The following is a 17,410-nucleotide window of genomic DNA, read 5'->3' as shown; positions in this document are numbered from 1 at the left end:
GGAAGGAAGGAAGGAAGGAAGGAAGGAAGGAAGGAAGGAAGGAAGGAGTGATGAAGGATCCACATATTAAAAACACTAGTTTTCACATAAGCTTAGTCACAACCTTTCAAAATAAACCAGGAAACATCTGAAAGTAAAAAAAAATAATGTTTATGGAATTGAAGTCATGGAAGATTTCATCATTCCCAGGAAGTCCACTAATTTCTTAGTACTGATTTTTCAAATATTTCATGGTATTTTTCATTCATTTTCTGGAGAAACTAAAAGACATTGTTGAAGCCAATAGGACTGATGGCTTCTCATGTTATTTTTCACTTATTTTCTGGGGGAAAATAAAAGACATTACTAAAAAAAAATACAGTATCCCACCATGCATATTATCTGATGATTACAAAAAGTACTTGATTTGGGAGAGAAACAGACCTCCACAAAACTCTCCTCCAACAATGTGTTTCCTATGCACATGTCAAAATCCTAAGAGATTCCTTGAAAGATGTAAAAATAGAAATGACTTTTACAGTGAGCCTCTTATTGTAACTATCAAGTCAGGTATAAGATGTGAAGATCTATGCTTGCCAAAGATGTTTGTCATCATCATGGAGTTATCTAGAGCAGAGTCCAAATGTGATGTGACACACTCATTCTCACACCTGGGGCCCTCAGAAAAACTCCTCTAGCTTCAAGGTTTTCTGTAAGTCTATATCTACTTAAAACCGCAGCTCACAAGCCTCCATCCATAGGTTTACTTCTACTAGTTTGTTACCCAGAGAAAACAATTACTACATATGTTATTTAATGAAATAGAACAATAATAAAAGTTACAATAGAATATTTTCCCCATAACCTGGAGCACACTATCCTACAAATATATACACACCATCAGTGGAAAGAGTGGACATACCTAGAGAACCCTTTTGGAGGGGCACACATGTAAGGAATATGTCTAACAAGACCACATGCATGGTGAATGCACAAATGAGGAACACATGAGAACACCCCTCAGCCCCTACTCATGCACCTCCCACTATGGTGAAGCTCAGGACGGCTGCTAAAAATCAATGTGAGCCAAAGAAAATGTTTCCTTCCCTCAATGAGACAGAAGACAGTGAAGATGAGGACATGTCAGAAGATGAAGAGGAAAGCAGAGGAGAAGGGGTTGTGGTCTCTTAGAAGAAGGTCAAGAAGGTTGTGGCTATATCAGCAAAGACAGTATCACCAGTCAAAAAAGTAATTGTTGCCACCACACCTGCCAAGAAAGCAGTCATGACTCCTGGTAAAAAGGCAGCTGTGGGGCCAGCTAGGTGGCACAGTGGATAGAGCACTGGTCCTGAAGTCAGAAGGACCTGAGTTCAAATCTGGCCTCAGACCAAACACTTGACACTTACTAGCTGTGTGACCCTGGGCAAGTCACTTAACCCCAATTGCCAAAAAAATAAAAGAAGGCAGCTGTGGCCCCTGCCAAGAAAGTGACTATCCCAATCAAAGTTGCCATCACACCTGGCAAGAAGGGAGCCACTCCAGCTAAAGTATCAGCCACCCCAGCTAAAGTAGCAGTCCCCACACCCCTCAACCAAAGGGACAAAAACTGGAAGAATGCCAAGAAAGAGGGCAGTAAATCTGAACAGGACAGTGAAGATTTAGAGGATGAAGAATTTGAGCCACCCATAGGCACAAAAACAGGAGCTGCTCCAACCAAACAAGACTCTGAAGATGAGGAAGATGATAGTGACAAGGATAAAGAAGATGAGAATGACTTTGAAGAAGCTAAGGATACCACACCTTCCAAATGGAAGGCTGCTTTTGTGAAAGCTGTTCCTCAGATAGCTGAGAAAGCCAAGGAATCAGAGGAGGATGGAAGCAGGAAGATTAAGATGAGGAGGAGGAAAATGAGTAAGAGAAAGAAGTGCCCATCAAAGAAGCACCAGGGAATGGGAAAAAAGGAATGGGTAAATAGAAAACCTCCAAAACCAAGAAACAGAAATTGGAAGCTGAAGCATCTACAAATTTCAATATATTTGTTGGTAACCTGAACTTCAATAAAATCACTTCCGAGCTAAAATTAAAAAAAAAAAACCTGGCATCACAGACTTCTTTGCAAAAATAAAAAATAAATAAAAAGGACTTTGCAGTTGTGGATGTCCACAGCGCCACCAGGAAGTTTGGCTATGTGGAATTTGAATCAGTTGAAGATGTGGAAAAGGCTCTGGAACTCAACAGCTCCAAAGTCCTTGACTGTGAAATGAAACTGGAAGAGGCAAAAGTAAACAAAAAAGATCAAGCCAGAAGGACAATCTTCATCAAGAATTCGCCTTATATTAAGGGCTTCTATTCAAGTCATTGTGCTGGAAAAAGAGAAAACAGAGGCATGAGGATGCCTTAAGTAGAATCTTCCAGAGTTAGAGGTAGTATAGAACTGGGAAGATCTCACAGGATCCCATACCAGACTTCTCTTGCTAAGAGCAGTACTCTACCACCAGGGAAATGAACTATAGGATCAAAGGTTTAGAAGGCACCTTAGAGGTCATTTAGTCCACTGTTCTCATTTTACAGATAAGGATATTGAGGCCTAAAATGCCTTGTCCCAGGTCACACAAGTGACAGGTAGCAGAGCTAAGATTCAAATTCTTGTTCTTGACTCTAAACCAAATTGGTAATTCCCATTAAACTATGAGTCCCTTGAAAGGTCTCCCACTGCAGCCAGGGCCAACACCAGTCCCCTTAATCTATGTCTTGCCACTGGACTCCAACGACTCTGGAGGAGAGAGTGGGGCTGACAACTTTGTACAGCTCTGCCTCACTTAAATCCAATTCAATTGCAAATCAAGACATCACTCTCCTGATATCATTGGTCCTCTTCAAGAAGGAAGGACAAACAACAACAACATGAGTTCCTTGAGTGCAAAGACCATGGTTTTGCCTTTCTTTGTATTGCTGGCCTTTAGCACAGTATTTGGCAATAGTAGGTGCTTAATAAATGTTTGTTGACTTGACTTGTTAAAAAAAAAAGAATCCACCTTATAAAGTAAGTTAGGAGAAGCTCAAGGAAGTGTCTGAAGATGCCATTGAGATGAGACTGATCTGCACCAATGATGGGTCACGTAAATGGATTATCTGCATTGAATATAAGACAGAAGCAGAGGTTAACAAGGCCCTGGAAGAGAAGCAGGGAGCCAAGGTTGACGGTTGGGTGCTCATTCTGTACTACACAGGAAAGAAAAGTCAAGGACAAGAAAATTCAAGAAATAAGAAGAATAATTTGTGGAGCAGGAGCAACAGCAAGTCTCGGATTCAAAGACCTTGCCTACAGCATCACTGAAGAAAGTCTCCAGGAAGTCTTTAAGTAGGCAACATTGATCAGCTTGACCCAAAACGACCAAGACCAATCTAAAGGATGTGCACTCATTGAATTTGCTTCTGTAGAAGACGAGAAAGAAACTTTGAATTCTTACGACAATATAGAAATTGAAGGCAGAGTGATTAGGTTGGAGTTAAAGGGACAGAAGACAACTAACATAGCATCAAGGAGCAAGTCCTACAAAATTTTGTCAAAAGTCTATCAGAACACCAGCCCTGAAGTCAGGAGGACCTGAGTTTAAATCCAGCCTCAGACCAAACACTTGACACTTACTAGCTGTGTGACCTTGGGCAAGTTACTTAACCCCAATTGCCTTTAAAAAAAAAAAAAGTCTATCAGAAGATATGACAGAAGAAACACTGGAAGACTTATTTATTTATTAATTTTGCTTAACTGTCTTTATTTTTACTGTTGTTATGAGGGACAATGAACATGGAAGAGTGGATATTATGAAGTGTTATTACTGTAAAAATGTATTAATAAAACAAATAAAATAGAATATTGCCACCCTAGGGCAAGGTTTCATAACATTTTATGTTAAGGACCACTGTAGCAGTCTGGGGAAGCCTAGGGTTCTAATGAACCCTTCTCAGGATAATCTTTTTAAATGTATAAACTAAAATACATAAGATTAAAAAGGAAATCAATAATATTGAAAAAATTGATAATTTTTTAAAGATCATGGATACCATATTAAGAACCCTATTCTAGAGTGTAATCTTTTTTAAAAATTAATTAATTTATTTATTTTTAGTTTTCAACATTCACTTCCACAAGATTTTGAGTTCCAATTTTTTAAACTTTGAGTTCCAAATTTTCTCCCTTCCTTTCTCCCCACCCACCCTCATTGAGAAGGCAAGCAACTCAATATAGGTTATACATGTATAGTCATGCAAAACATGTCCATAATAGTCATGTTGTAAAAAACTAATTATATTTTCCTTCATCCTCTCCCACCCCCTATTTATTCCATTCTCTCTTTTGATCATGTCCCTCCTCAAAAGTGTTTCTTCTGATTACTCCCTCCTCCAATCTGCCCTCCCTCCTATCATCCCCCCTCTCTTACCTCCTTCCCCCTTATTTTCCTGTAGAGTAAGATAGATTTCCATACCCATTTGAGTGTGTACCTTATTCCCTCCTTAAGCCAAATCCAATGAGAGTAAGATTCATTCATTCCCTTCACCTCCCCCCACTTCCTCTCCATTGTAAAAGCTTTTTCTTGCCTGTTTTATGAGATAATTTACCCCATTCTACCTCTCCCTTTCTCCTTCTCCCAGTACAATCCTCTTACCTCTTAATTTTTAGATAGCATCCTTTTCTATTGAACTCACCCTGTGCCTTCTGTCTATATATATTTCCTCCAACTACCATAATATTGAGAAAGGTCTCATGAGTTACAAATATCATTTCCATGTAGTAATATAAACAGTTCAACTTTAATAAGTGCCTTATGATTTCCCTTTCCTGTTTACCTTTTCATGCTTCTCTTGAGTGTTGTATTTGACAGTCAAATTTTCAATTCAGGTCTGGTCTTTTCATCAAGAATACTTGAAAGTCCTCTATTTCACTGAATATCCATTTTTTCCTCTGAAGCATTATACTCAGATTTGCTGGGTAGTGATTCTTGGTTTTAATCCTAGCTCCTTTGATCTCTGGAATATCATATTCCAAACCTTCCGATCCTTCAATGTAGAAGCTGCTAAAACTTGTGTTATCCTGATTGTGTTTCCACAATACTTGAATTGTTTCTTTCTGACTGCTTGCAATATTTCCTCCTTGACCTGGGAACTCTGGAATTTGCTTATAATATTCCTAGGAGTTTTCCTTTGGGGATCTCTTTCAGGAGGTGATCAGTGAATTCTTTCAATTTCTATTTTACCCTCTGGGTCTAGAATATCAGGGCAGTTTTCCTTGGTAATTTTCTGAAAGATGATATCTGGGTTCTTTTTTTGATAATGGCTTTCAGATAGTCCAATAATTTTTAAATTATCTCTCCTGGATCTGTTTTCCAGGTCAGTTGCTTTTCCAATGAGATATTTCACATTGCCTTCTATTTTTTTTTAATTTTTTTGGTTTTGTTTTATTGTTTCTTGATTTCTCATAAAATCATTAGCTTCCATTTGCTTCATTCTAGATTTTAAGGGTTTTTTTTTTAAGGAGGAAGGAGTTTATTATGATTCTCGCAAGAAGCGGGTGCTCTACTCACAAAGAACAGGCATGCTATAGAGGAGCAAGAACAGGTTTTTATAATGGTGAGTTAGTCCTACTCCTCCCATTGGAATCTGGATTGGTCCATATTCTCCCAGGTTACAACTCTTCTTTACACATCCCTAACATGTACTCCTCAACATGTTTCCCACCCCACCCCACCATGAGCCTTATTGAGCAAGTGCAGCATTGCGGGGAAAGGCAATTATTTTCTTCAGTGAGCTTTTGGACCTCCTTTTCCATTTGGCCAATTCTGCTTTTTCAGGCATTCTTCTCCTCATTGGCTTTTTGGATGTCTTTTGCCACTTGGGTTAGTCTATTTTTAAGGTGTTATTTTCTTCAGTATTTTTTGGGGTTTCCTTTAGCAAGCTGTTGACTTGTTTTTCATGATTTTCTTGCATCACTCTCATTTCTCTTCCCAGTTTTTCCTCTACTTCTCTTAATTGCTTTTCAAAATTCTTTTTGAGCTCTTCCATGGCCTGAGACCAATTCATATTTTTCTTGGAGGCTTTGATGTAGGAGCTTTGACTTTCTTGTCTTCTTCTGATTGTATGTTTTGATCTTCCTTGTCACCAAAGTAAGATTCTATAGTCTGATTTTTTTTCCCGTTTGCTCATGTTCCCAGCCAATTACTTGACTTATAAACTCTTTGTTAATGTAGGGCTGTGCTTCCAGTGTGGAGGATATACTGTCCCAAGCTTCCGGAGTTTTGTGCAGCTATTTTCAGAGATACTTCTAGGGAAGAATTTTCAGTTCTTCCAAGGTGGTATGATCAAAGAGAGGTGTTTACTCCTTTCCTGGCCTGTGGTCTGGTCTATGAGTGACCACAAGCATTCTTTTCTGCCTTGGAACTGTGAAGAGGATTCCCTCTCCACTGCTGCCACAAACTCTGCTATGCTAGTGTCTCTCCTCACCCCAGGACCACTACCCAGGACTGCAACCCAGATCCAAGCTCGGGCAAAGCAAGAGAATCCTGCCTCAGCACCAGCAAAGAGATCCCTGTAATTCCCCTTTGATCAGCCCCTTGATCCCTCCACTCTGTGGGCTGAGAACTCCAGAAGCAGCCACTGCCACTGTGGCCACCACCCTGGGCTGTGCTAGGGGTAAGGCTGGACCATGCTCCTCTCTCACCCAGGTCCAACAGACCTTTCCCACTGACCTTCTGAGTTGTCTTAGGTATTTGTGGGTTGAGAAGTCTGAAAACTGCCACAGCTGCGTGTGATTCCTTCCCATGAGGCCTGTTCCAAGTTCCCTGAGTCCCCGTCTTTGCCTGTGTGGCCCATGCTGAATGTGCCCCTCTCCTACTCTGGTGCAACAGACCTTTTCTATCAACCATCCTGGTTGTGTTGGACTGGAAATTTGTTTCACTCTGTCTTTTTGTGGGTTCTGCAGCTCTAGAATTTGTTTAGAGTCATATTTTACAGGCATTTGGAGGGGTTTGGGGGAAAGCTCCAGCAAGTCACTGCTTTTACTCCATCATCTTGGCTCCACTGGAAGATTCATTTCACAGCTCTGTTGGTGCCAGGATAGTTAGACAAGGAGACAGGGACATTTAAAGGTTTTTTGGTTTTGTGGTCTTCAACCCAGAAGAAGATGCTAAAGTTATGAAAGAGACTATGGAAAATAGGGAGATCAATGGAAACAAAATAACTCTGGACTGAACCAAGCTCAGTGACTTTGGAGGACAGAGTACTGGGCCTGAAGTCAGGAAGATTCATCTTTCTGAGTTCAAATCTGGTCTCAAATACTTACTAGCTATATGACCTTGGGCAGGTCATTTAACCCTATTTGCCTTAGTTCTTCAACTGCAAAATTAACTGAGAAGGAAATGGCAAACCACTCCAACATCTTTGCCAAGAAAATCCCAAACAAGGTCATGAAGAGAGTCGGGCATGACTGATACAACTAAACAACAACAACAACAACTGTTATGTTGTAAAAAATGAGGAAATAGATGAGTTGGAGTTTTCTTAAGCCACTGAAAGACTCATATGATATAATATAGGATGAAGTGAGCAGAACCAGAAGAACAATTTATAAGATAACACAAATTTATAAAAATGAACAATTTTAGGACTTTTACATACTGATGAAAATGAAATGAGTAAAACTAAGAGAATCATTTATACAGTAACAACATTGAAATAAACAACTTTGAAAATGATAAGAACTATGATTGATACAGTGAACATCGATTCCAGAAAAGTGAATATGAAACAAAGATATGACAGATTTTTAGGGTAGAATGAAGCATATATGTATATATGTGTGTATGTATATACATACATATATGCACGTATACACACACATATCCATTGAGAGAATTTGTTTTGCTTGACTATACATAGTTATTAAAAGAAATTTGGTTTTCTTCCCCCTCCCCCCAGGGGAGAGAGAGAGAAAATAGATTTCTGTTAATAAAAAAATAGAGAGAGGGGATGGAGGGGTGGATCTACACATGTAAAATGTTTGTTGTTATGTACTTTCAGATGAGGTCACTATATCATTAGTTTTACTTAACTGTTTTAATGTGTTATTTTAACTTGTTACAAGAGACCTGTCACAAAATAGAAGCAATCAATAAATGTTTGTAATGTAAAAACAAAAAGCATTAATAGAAAAACTTTGAAAAAAAAAATAGAGAACTGAACCCTGATTCTTTAGGTGGCTTCCCTGTTGAGGACTTTTAGACAAGAGTCGCATAGGATGTGAAAGCATGGTTGAATTAGCAAATGCACTACTGGAGGGAGAAGTCATGTCACCAAGCTCACAGATTCATGTGTTTATGTGCATGTATACACATGCATTTATACATATATACATAGATACAGATATACATATAGCTATAGACATACAAATACATATAAAATATATAAGCAAGAGATCTTGCTCAAATCACAATGAATCCAGGAGTAGACAATTCAGTAGGTTGGGAAGCTGGGTGGCAAGATGGCCGAAGACCATTGAGGTGGTTGTGATCTCTGTTGGAGTAAGGAGCTTCAACCAGGGTGAAGGCAGGGATAGATATGAAGCCTTAAGTAGCAACAGGACAAGCTCCCAGGTAGTTCCTACTCTTCCTGACCTATTCTCTAAAGTATGACATTCAGGATTGTTGTTTCATTGTGTTTATCTGGAAGATATAGGTAGGTGAGCAGTAGTATATAAACAGTATAAAAAGGCAATTAGGTGGTGCAGTGGCTAGAGAGCTGGATCTAGAGTCAGGAAGGCCTGAGTTTAGACCCTTACTAGCTGTGTCACCCTGGGCAAGTCATTTAACACCATTTGCCTCAGTTTCCTCACCTATAAAATGGAGATACTAATAGTGCCTACCTCTTAGGGTTGTTCTGAGGGTTAAATGAAATAATATTTGTAAAACACTTTGCAAATCTTAATGTGCCATATAAATGCTAGTTATATATACAGTTCATTCACAATTCAGGATCTCTATTCATAAATCTGGAACATCTGTAGTATGTACTAAAACTCAGATACATACACTTTTAACACCCACAGACATCATCCCCCTATAAATAATAACATTTACACATACAATTCAGATTGTGTATTCATAAATCTAGAACATCTATAATACAGTACTTAAACTCAGATACATATACTCTAACACTCACAGACATCATAAACCTACAAATAATAATACTTACCCATAATAATATATAGGCAACATGGTACAGATGATATGCCCATATGCACAAAGACATACAATTAAATTCTACCAATATTTATTAAATGTCTAATTTCACAAAGCACTGTGTTAAGTGATAAGGATATTTAAGTATTAATGCCCAAAAAAGTAGAATAGATTTACATATGACATTAGATCATCTTACTCAAATACTCAGCCTCTCTGGACTTCAGTTTCCTCACCTATAAAATGAAGGTTGGGAATAGGTGGTCTCTCTATTTTATTGCTAAAGTTCTCTGCTTTTATGACTTTAAAAAGTGAGTGGTTTGTAACTAGAAAGGATAGAGTGAATAGATAAGTGGAAGAAGGTAGACTCTAGGTGAGAGAGGACGATGAGATGGGTAAGAGAGTGTGAGTGGGCAAGAAAGTAGTCAGTGATGTAACCACCAGATTCTGTTACAATATTTAATATTGGACATAGCATTACAGTTTGGTGAAAGTATAGATTATGGAGCAAATGTCCATCATTCTCCTTGTGCCCTACTTGAATACATGAATATCAAGACATGTGCCTACATGAATATCAAGACAGCCTGAATGTGTTGGCAAAGAACTTTTATTGATTTAGAGAATTTGCTTTTCCCTCTGCTCCTGTTCCCCAGAGGGGATATGACCTTCATTAGCTTTATTGGTAGTAACCCCTTCATTCGAGGTAGGACTCCTCAGACCCATAGCCAGAGTCCCTAGCCACCGCCCCATTCCTTTCTGACTACAGAAAATCTAATGGTATGTCTCTTATGCATTTTCCCACCAAGTTTTACTGAGTACACACAAACACATACACACACACCTCTAGATATAAAACCCTATAATTTGAGAAGAGCTTAAAGTTCCTACCTATTACATAAGGCCAGTTCAAACCAGTAAGATTGCACAGACCAGAGACACGAAAATATTTTATAATGCAGAATTCTTGCTTTTCCTTTTCCATAGCCTTATATGGTGTTACTAATATCTTTATCATTTTCAGGAATCAGAACCTGGATTCCCAGGATATCTCTATGTTCTATCCCTTGCTGCTAACCTAGATTTAGGGTTCTCAAAGTTATAAGTTAAAGACTTAGATCCAAAGGGACCTTAAAGATCATCTAGTCCAACACCCTCATTTTATACTGTCCTTGAGGAAACTGACACCCAGAGAGGCCATTTGAGTTATCCAATATCAAGTAGGTAGTAAGTCCACTGTATATTTCACCAGGATCTCTCTTACAATGAATGTTTTGCGAAGTTTTCCCTGAATTGTCAGGGGCTTCCTAATAATTTTTCTTCCTTAGTAACAATTGAACTTAGTTCACCAAAGTAGTCATTTTGTCTTCCACCCCAGTGATTTTTCATTAAAAACTGACAAATGTTATGTTAGAGAAGACATGGAGGAAATTAGAATGGTTTCAAAACCATTCTATTCTTTTAAAAACCAAATTAATTTTCTATACTATTTTTCAAACACTAGAATCACTTGGGGTTTGTGCCTCTCATCTCTGACCCTTTGCCCAGGCTATCACTCATGCCCAGAGTAGCTTCTCTGCTCTCCTCCACTAAATTGGAGGCAGGTAATTGGAGCACGGCATAAAGTGCCCATGCAGTCAGGCAGATCTGAGTTCAAATCCTACCATAGACATTTACTAGCTGTGGGACCTTGGACAAGTAACTTAGCCTCTCTCAGCCTCAATTTTCTCATCTGTACAATGGAGAATAATAGCACCTGCCTCCCAGGGTTGTTGTGAGGATCAAATGATATAACATATATAAGTGCATTGCAAACAAAGTTATATAAATGCTATTTTTTATTACTATTATCATTATCATCATTATAATTAGACCAAGTTGCTTCCATCCATGAAAGCATTACTGTAACTTCAGTTTCTGTAGGAAGTCTTCCCTAAAGAGACATCATAACCAGGTCTGGATGTGGAGTCAAAAGACTGGAATTTAAGCCTTTGTTTCATCACTTATTAGTTCCATGAACACAAGCAAGCCATTTCTCCCCTTCCTAGTTCATCCAAAGCACAACACAAAATGTGGATAACACTGCTTTCACTACTTCTTTCCTGAGGTCATAGTAAATAAAGTACTTTATAAACTTTAAGCTGCTAAATAAATCTGAACTCTTGTTATTAGACTTAGCAGTAATTAATTCTGTTATCCTCACTAACCTCTTTATACAACCATTAAAACAAAACCCAAGTCTGCCCCTTTTATTCTTGTATACAGATGAAGCCCATGGCCCAGAGCTCCACTCTAGGTTTACATAACAAAACTTTAGGTTTGTGAGGGGGAGCAGGCTTCCCCCAAATCAGCTCTCTTTTGATCATACTTCCTAACATAAGGTCTCCCTTGGGAGCATCAGAATATAGCTCTATTGTAGATCTTTACAGAAATAGTAGAGAGGCCCTCAACTCCCATGCAAGCACGTACAATAACAATACAATGAATACAAAGAAAGGCCTTATTTCACCCCCAAATAAATGGAAAATACAAAGGACTTGTGTGGAGCCCCATAAACAGTCAACACTACTCTTCTTCCTCCCCAGCCCCTAAAAGGAGAAAGCATTTTGTGAAGAGAATAAATCCCTTTCCCACCTGTGAATCCTTCCAGGCTTTGAGTACTACCAAGTGGTTGAAGCCCCCTCCCTAAATAAGGAAAGCACTTGGAAGTCACTACAGAATCAATCCCTTTTCCACACATAATTCAAGCACTAATCAAGGGCAAGACTCCTATTTTCTCCTCCCCATCTTGACTTGCCCCTTGTTTCTTCTTGGCTCCATATCTAGCTTGTCCTAGAATTCTTTTCCTTCAGTCTCAGCATTTATGATGAACTCCTCTATAGAAGTGCTGGTCCAGGAATTCCTTTGCTTGGATTTTTCTGTTGTTTCACCATAGCTATTTCTGTAGCTAAATGATTCCCTGGAGAGTTACAGATGCATAGATTTCCATCCATAGAACCGAGTCTGAGTGTCTATAGTCTTTCTCCTATATAAGTCTCTCAGCTCTGGTTTTCTCCATTCTTTCCACCTGTGTATTTGCTCTGTAAAGGGCACATCCAAGGGCATAACTCAAATAAACATCAGTCATGGCTCAGTCAATCATTCTCATTGTGGTATCAGTGGGATAACAAGTACCTAGGATAAGGGTACTCTTCATAGCCTATCAGAATATAAAATCAAAGTCCCAAATATGGCATAAATGGGGATATTTTTACTTTATATTGGGAAACACCTTCAAAAAAGGCACCAACCCTGCCAACCTTTTTTGGCAGTAACTCATGATTAGACACTCTGTATAAACATAATGCAGCTGTGGAGGGGTGTCTCAATGGATGTTGCCTGTGAGAGCCTCTGGGAAATGTTTCCACAATGACTGACATTACTGGGATATTTCAGACATAGCTTCAATGCTTCCACACATTTACGTTGGCACTACAACCAACTACAACTTCTGTTATTTTTGCTGGAGGAGTGGAGGAGGAAGAAGCAGTGGGAAAATTAATATCCACATGCAATTAGAATGGGGCAGCTGGTGGCACAGTAGATAGAGTGCTGAGCCTGGAGTCAAGAAGACGTCTCTTCTTGAGTTCAAATCTGTAGAAACTTATTAGCTCTGTGACCCTGGGCAAGTCACTTAACCCTGCCTCTGTTTCCTTATCTGTAAAATAAGCTGGAAAAGAAAATGGCAAACCACTCCAATATCTTTGCCAAGAAAACCCCAAATGGGGTCATGAAGAGTCAAATATGACTGAACAAACCAAACTCAAGCCAACCAATTAAAACACGTTGGCCTTGTTGTGTGAACATTAAAGATACTATTCTTCTCCTTCTCTTGGACTCTTCACAACCCTCAAAAATACTCATCTCTCTATGCTAGAAAGCTTCAGCCATGAGCCTTTGTCCTTTGGCAGTATTGTTCATCTAGTAGCTATGAGACACAAAAGCCCTGAGATGCCACCCATCCATGAATGACTGGGTTATCTTCCCACTCCTTCTGCAATGGAAAACAAGTCTACCGAAGGCAACAAGCCTTCTGATTTCCTCTCTACCAGCTCAGGATTGGGAATCCAATGAGCAAGGAGACTGGACCCCACCCTAAGGGGAAAGCGAGAAGAACTTTGACCTGGTGGGGTGATGGCACCTGATGCAATTTTTAAGGATCTGTGTGATATATATTTTTGCTACCAACGTCTGATATTTGAAATTACGATGTTTTCATAAACAAATTAAGCTTGCATTATAATATTAAATTAAATCAAATGATTTATTAAAGCTGGATCTAAAAGGAAAAAGTTCACAGGTCACTGGAAACAAAGGAGAATATCTTGAATCGGGGCTCGGAGCAGTCGGGGTCACTACCTTGACGCATCCCTTGTTAGATAGGAGCACAGATCTAGAGCTGAAAGGGGCCTCAAATGCTATTAGTCCAACCCCCTCACCTTACAGGTGAGTTAAGTCCCACAAACCATTAAGTGATTTACACAAGGTCTCACAAATAGTGAGGAAAGTCAAGTCAGCAAGCATTTATTAAGCACATACTATGAGCTAGGCACTGAGGTAAGCAACTGAGATATGAAATAAGGCAAGACAGTCCCTGCCCTCAACGACTTCATAAATGATGGAGAAAACATGCAAGCAGCTATGTACAAACTATATATACATACATATATATATATATATGTATGTATATATATAGGATAAATTGGAGATAATCTCAAAGGGAAGGCATTAAAGTTAAGGAGGACTGGGATATACTTCTTGCTGAAAGTGAGATTTTACCTGAGACTTGGAAGAAGCCAGGGAAGCCAGGAGGTGGAAATTCAATTCCATTCAATAAACATTTATTAAGTACCTTCTATGTGCCAGGCAACTAGTGTCACAGCGGATAGAGTCCCAGGCCTGGGTTCAGGAAAACTTACCTTCTCAAGTTCAGATCTGGCCTCATACACTTACTAACTGTGTGACCCTGGGCAAGTCACTTAACACCATTTGCTTCACTCTATTATCTCCGCCAAGAAAACCTCAAACGGAGTCACAAAGAATCTGACACAACTGAAAATTATTTAACAACAACAAATGTGCCGGACACTGTGTTAAGTACCAGGGATACAAAAACAAAAACAGTCCCTGCCAGCAAGGAGTTTACAATCTAAAGAGGGAAGGAGGGAGAGCATTGTTGATATGGGAGACAGCCAGTGAAAATTCCCAGTCAAGAAACAGGGTGTCTTGTTCAAGAAACAGCAAGAAGGCCAGTGTCAGTCACTAGGTGGTAGAGTACATAGAGGTGATAAAGTATAAGGAGCCTGGAAAGGTGAGGGCTATCATGAAAGTTTTTAAAAGCCAAACAGAGGATTTTACATGTGATCTTGGAAGTCATAGGAAGGTGGCATGGGCAGACTTCCGCTTTATGAAGATCAATTTGACAGCTGAATGGAGTGAGGAGAGGCCCGAGGCAAGGAGACCAACCAGATAGATATTTTGATAGTCCAGGAATGAGGTGATGAAGGCCTACACCAAAGTGATGGCCATGTTAAAAGGATGGCCATTTGGCAGTCTCTTGTAAACCAAAGAGGGATCATGGCAGCCTACTGATGCTTATATGTCTTGGTAGAATGGGTGTTCCTGACAGAGGGCAATTAACTCTAAATGGTTAACAATTAATGAGAAAAATGAATATTATAATAAGAGATGGACCTATTTTAATAAGGGGCTGAGGGGGGGAGGGAGACATGACTTTGATTGTGTCACTCATACTCTCAGACCACCCCTAGCCCCAGGCAATCTAGACAAAGGATCTATTCTGCCACTCAGGCCTGAGTAAAACACCACTAGCTTCTCCAGTTAGGTGGGGTCTGAACAAGATGGAGGAGAATATTAAATCCAGTCTTATTATCAGCCCTATTCTTCAGGGATTGATTTAACCTAGAAGAGAATGAGGAAATAGGAAGGGAAAAAATCCTGGATCTCTCCCATAGTAATTGGTTATTAATATAAGAAAAACAATCATTTCTCTCAATCAATTGAAAAAAAAAATCTGACATTATATGCAATGTTCCCAACTTGTGGACCTTTCCCAAACCCATCCCACACTAATCTCTGCAAAGGTCTTGTGTTAAGTGTCTTCTCAAGTATCTCTTTGGAGTCAAACTAGTTCTCTATAATGATGTAATATTTATTTTCTATTAGTTATCCTTTAAAATCTGTAACACTATATATTTTGATCAATATTTCCCTTATTTCAACCCTCTAATCTAGAAAACATGCTTAAACCTTGCTCTTTGGTAACCATGCTTTTGAACTAAAAGACTGACAAAAGATTAGTACAGATTCAAATTTGTATAGTACTGGTAGTGGCAGAATTTCAAAGGTATTCATTGGTATGATCTCATGACTTAAAATTCTAAAGGAAAAGTTCATGAAATTTGTGAAGACATAAAAAGGATCCATTCAATGAAGAAGAAAATGGGAGCAACTAAAGATAAATGTGATTTATCATTGTTAGGCATAGCTATCATTAGCATTTCAAAAAAAGTATCCAAGTAGCCATAAAGGTACTTTAAACTGTCAGAGGAGAGACTTGAGCAAAGTGCTCTAAAACTTTGAGGAAGCAGTTTACATTTTCAGCCCTGAGTGTGGCTCAAGGACTAAAGAAATGAGTATTACAATCCTATTACAAGGCAGCTTAGGTGATATAGTGGTGGACCTTATGCAGATCACAGTTGTGTCCCCGGGGCAAGTGACTTAACCTGCCTATGTCCCAATTTTCTTAGGTTAAGAATTATATACATGCTAGCTATTATTATTAGTTCTAGATCAGCCAGTAACATTGTGATTTATAAACAAGTAGTTGAACCTCCCTCAACCTCAGTTTCCTCATCTGAATAACATCATGCCTATCAGGTTCTCTGAATATTATGGTAAGCTATAGAAAGTATTATACATACAGAAAAATGTATATAGATAATATTGATGCCAGGTCATGATCACCAGACACTTCACGGAAACAAAACAAAATAGGAAAGAGAATGAATAGATGGAAGGAAGGAGACATTGAGAAAAAAATAGGGAAAGAAAAGTAGGACAGGATTTAGAGCTGAAAAAAACCTTAGAGATCTTCTACTAGAGCTGGGGAGCCTTCGGCTTTTATTAACAGGATTAAATCCTGTTAATAAAAGGATTATTTTGTGTTAATCTGTGAAATTTGGATTCAGTAAAAGGGCTGAACTTGAGGACCTAGAGGGCTATAGGTGGCCTCCTGGCCGAAGGCTCCCTACCCGATTCTAGCCCTAATCCTTAATTTAATTTTTTTATTAACAAAAATCTATTTTCTCTCCTCTCCATTAAAAAAGAAAAAGAAAAACGAAACCCTTGTAAGAAAGAAGTACAATCAAGCAAGACAACTTTCGCTATCAGTCACTTCAAAGGGTGCTAACCTCTCTATTTTATAGAGAAAAAACTGAGGCCCAGAGAGGTTGTGACTGCCCCAAGGTCACCCAAAAAGTCATTAGAAAAGCTCAAGACCCAAGCGCTCGGATTCCAAACCCACTCCCCTTTCCACTATTCCTGATGGGTGAGAGAGGGTGAAGGTCTGAGCTGGGTCTGCAGCCAAGGAGCACGGGCTGTTCGTCAGCATCACACTTGTCTCCCGTGCTAATTTGCTCGTCTCCACCACCCGCCCTTCCCGTTGGTGCGGGCATCTCCCAGGCACCGATTTCATTGGCTCCCACGCCGCTCCCCAGCCAGTGACTGAGGATGTATGTTGCTGGGGACAGAGAGGCGGGGGGAGGGGAGGAAGCCAAACTCGCTGGAAGGAAGCCTTTAATAAGCACTTTTGATGGCGGTGATGACGAAGGCGAAGATGATGCTCGAGAGTGCCCGAGGGAGCTTGGCCGGGAGGGGGGGATTGAGAAAGGAGAGGAGGCGTTACCAGGAGCTGAACCAACAACCTCTGGAGCAGGCGGGCACGCAGGGGGCGGAGCGAAGATGGGGGAACCGTAAGGAGACTTTATAGGAGCCAGTCACTCGACTTCTCCGTGCCTCAGTTTCCTAAAGTGTTAAAGAAGATTAACAACCTCGGAATGTCAGATCGACCAAAGCTGCCTGACTCACAGGGCTGTTGTCAGGGTCAAATGAGCGCAAAGCGCTTTGGAAATATTAAA

At 39.6% G+C, this 17,410-nt stretch overlaps 1 pseudogene; it reads left to right on the top strand.

The window, feature by feature from the left end:
• The first annotated feature begins 1,026 nt into the window (after positions 1-1,026).
• On the top strand, positions 1,027-17,086 carry LOC114028102 (annotated as a pseudogene).
• Positions 17,087-17,410: the final 324 nt, after the last annotated feature.

This window comes from Vombatus ursinus, unplaced genomic scaffold (assembly GCF_900497805.2).
Source record: "Vombatus ursinus unplaced genomic scaffold, bare-nosed wombat genome assembly UNPS02014870.1, whole genome shotgun sequence".
Taxonomy (NCBI): Eukaryota; Metazoa; Chordata; class Mammalia; order Diprotodontia; family Vombatidae; genus Vombatus; species Vombatus ursinus.
The sequence above is the reverse complement of the archived record's forward strand: the minus strand, read 5'-3'. Positions and strand labels throughout refer to the sequence as shown.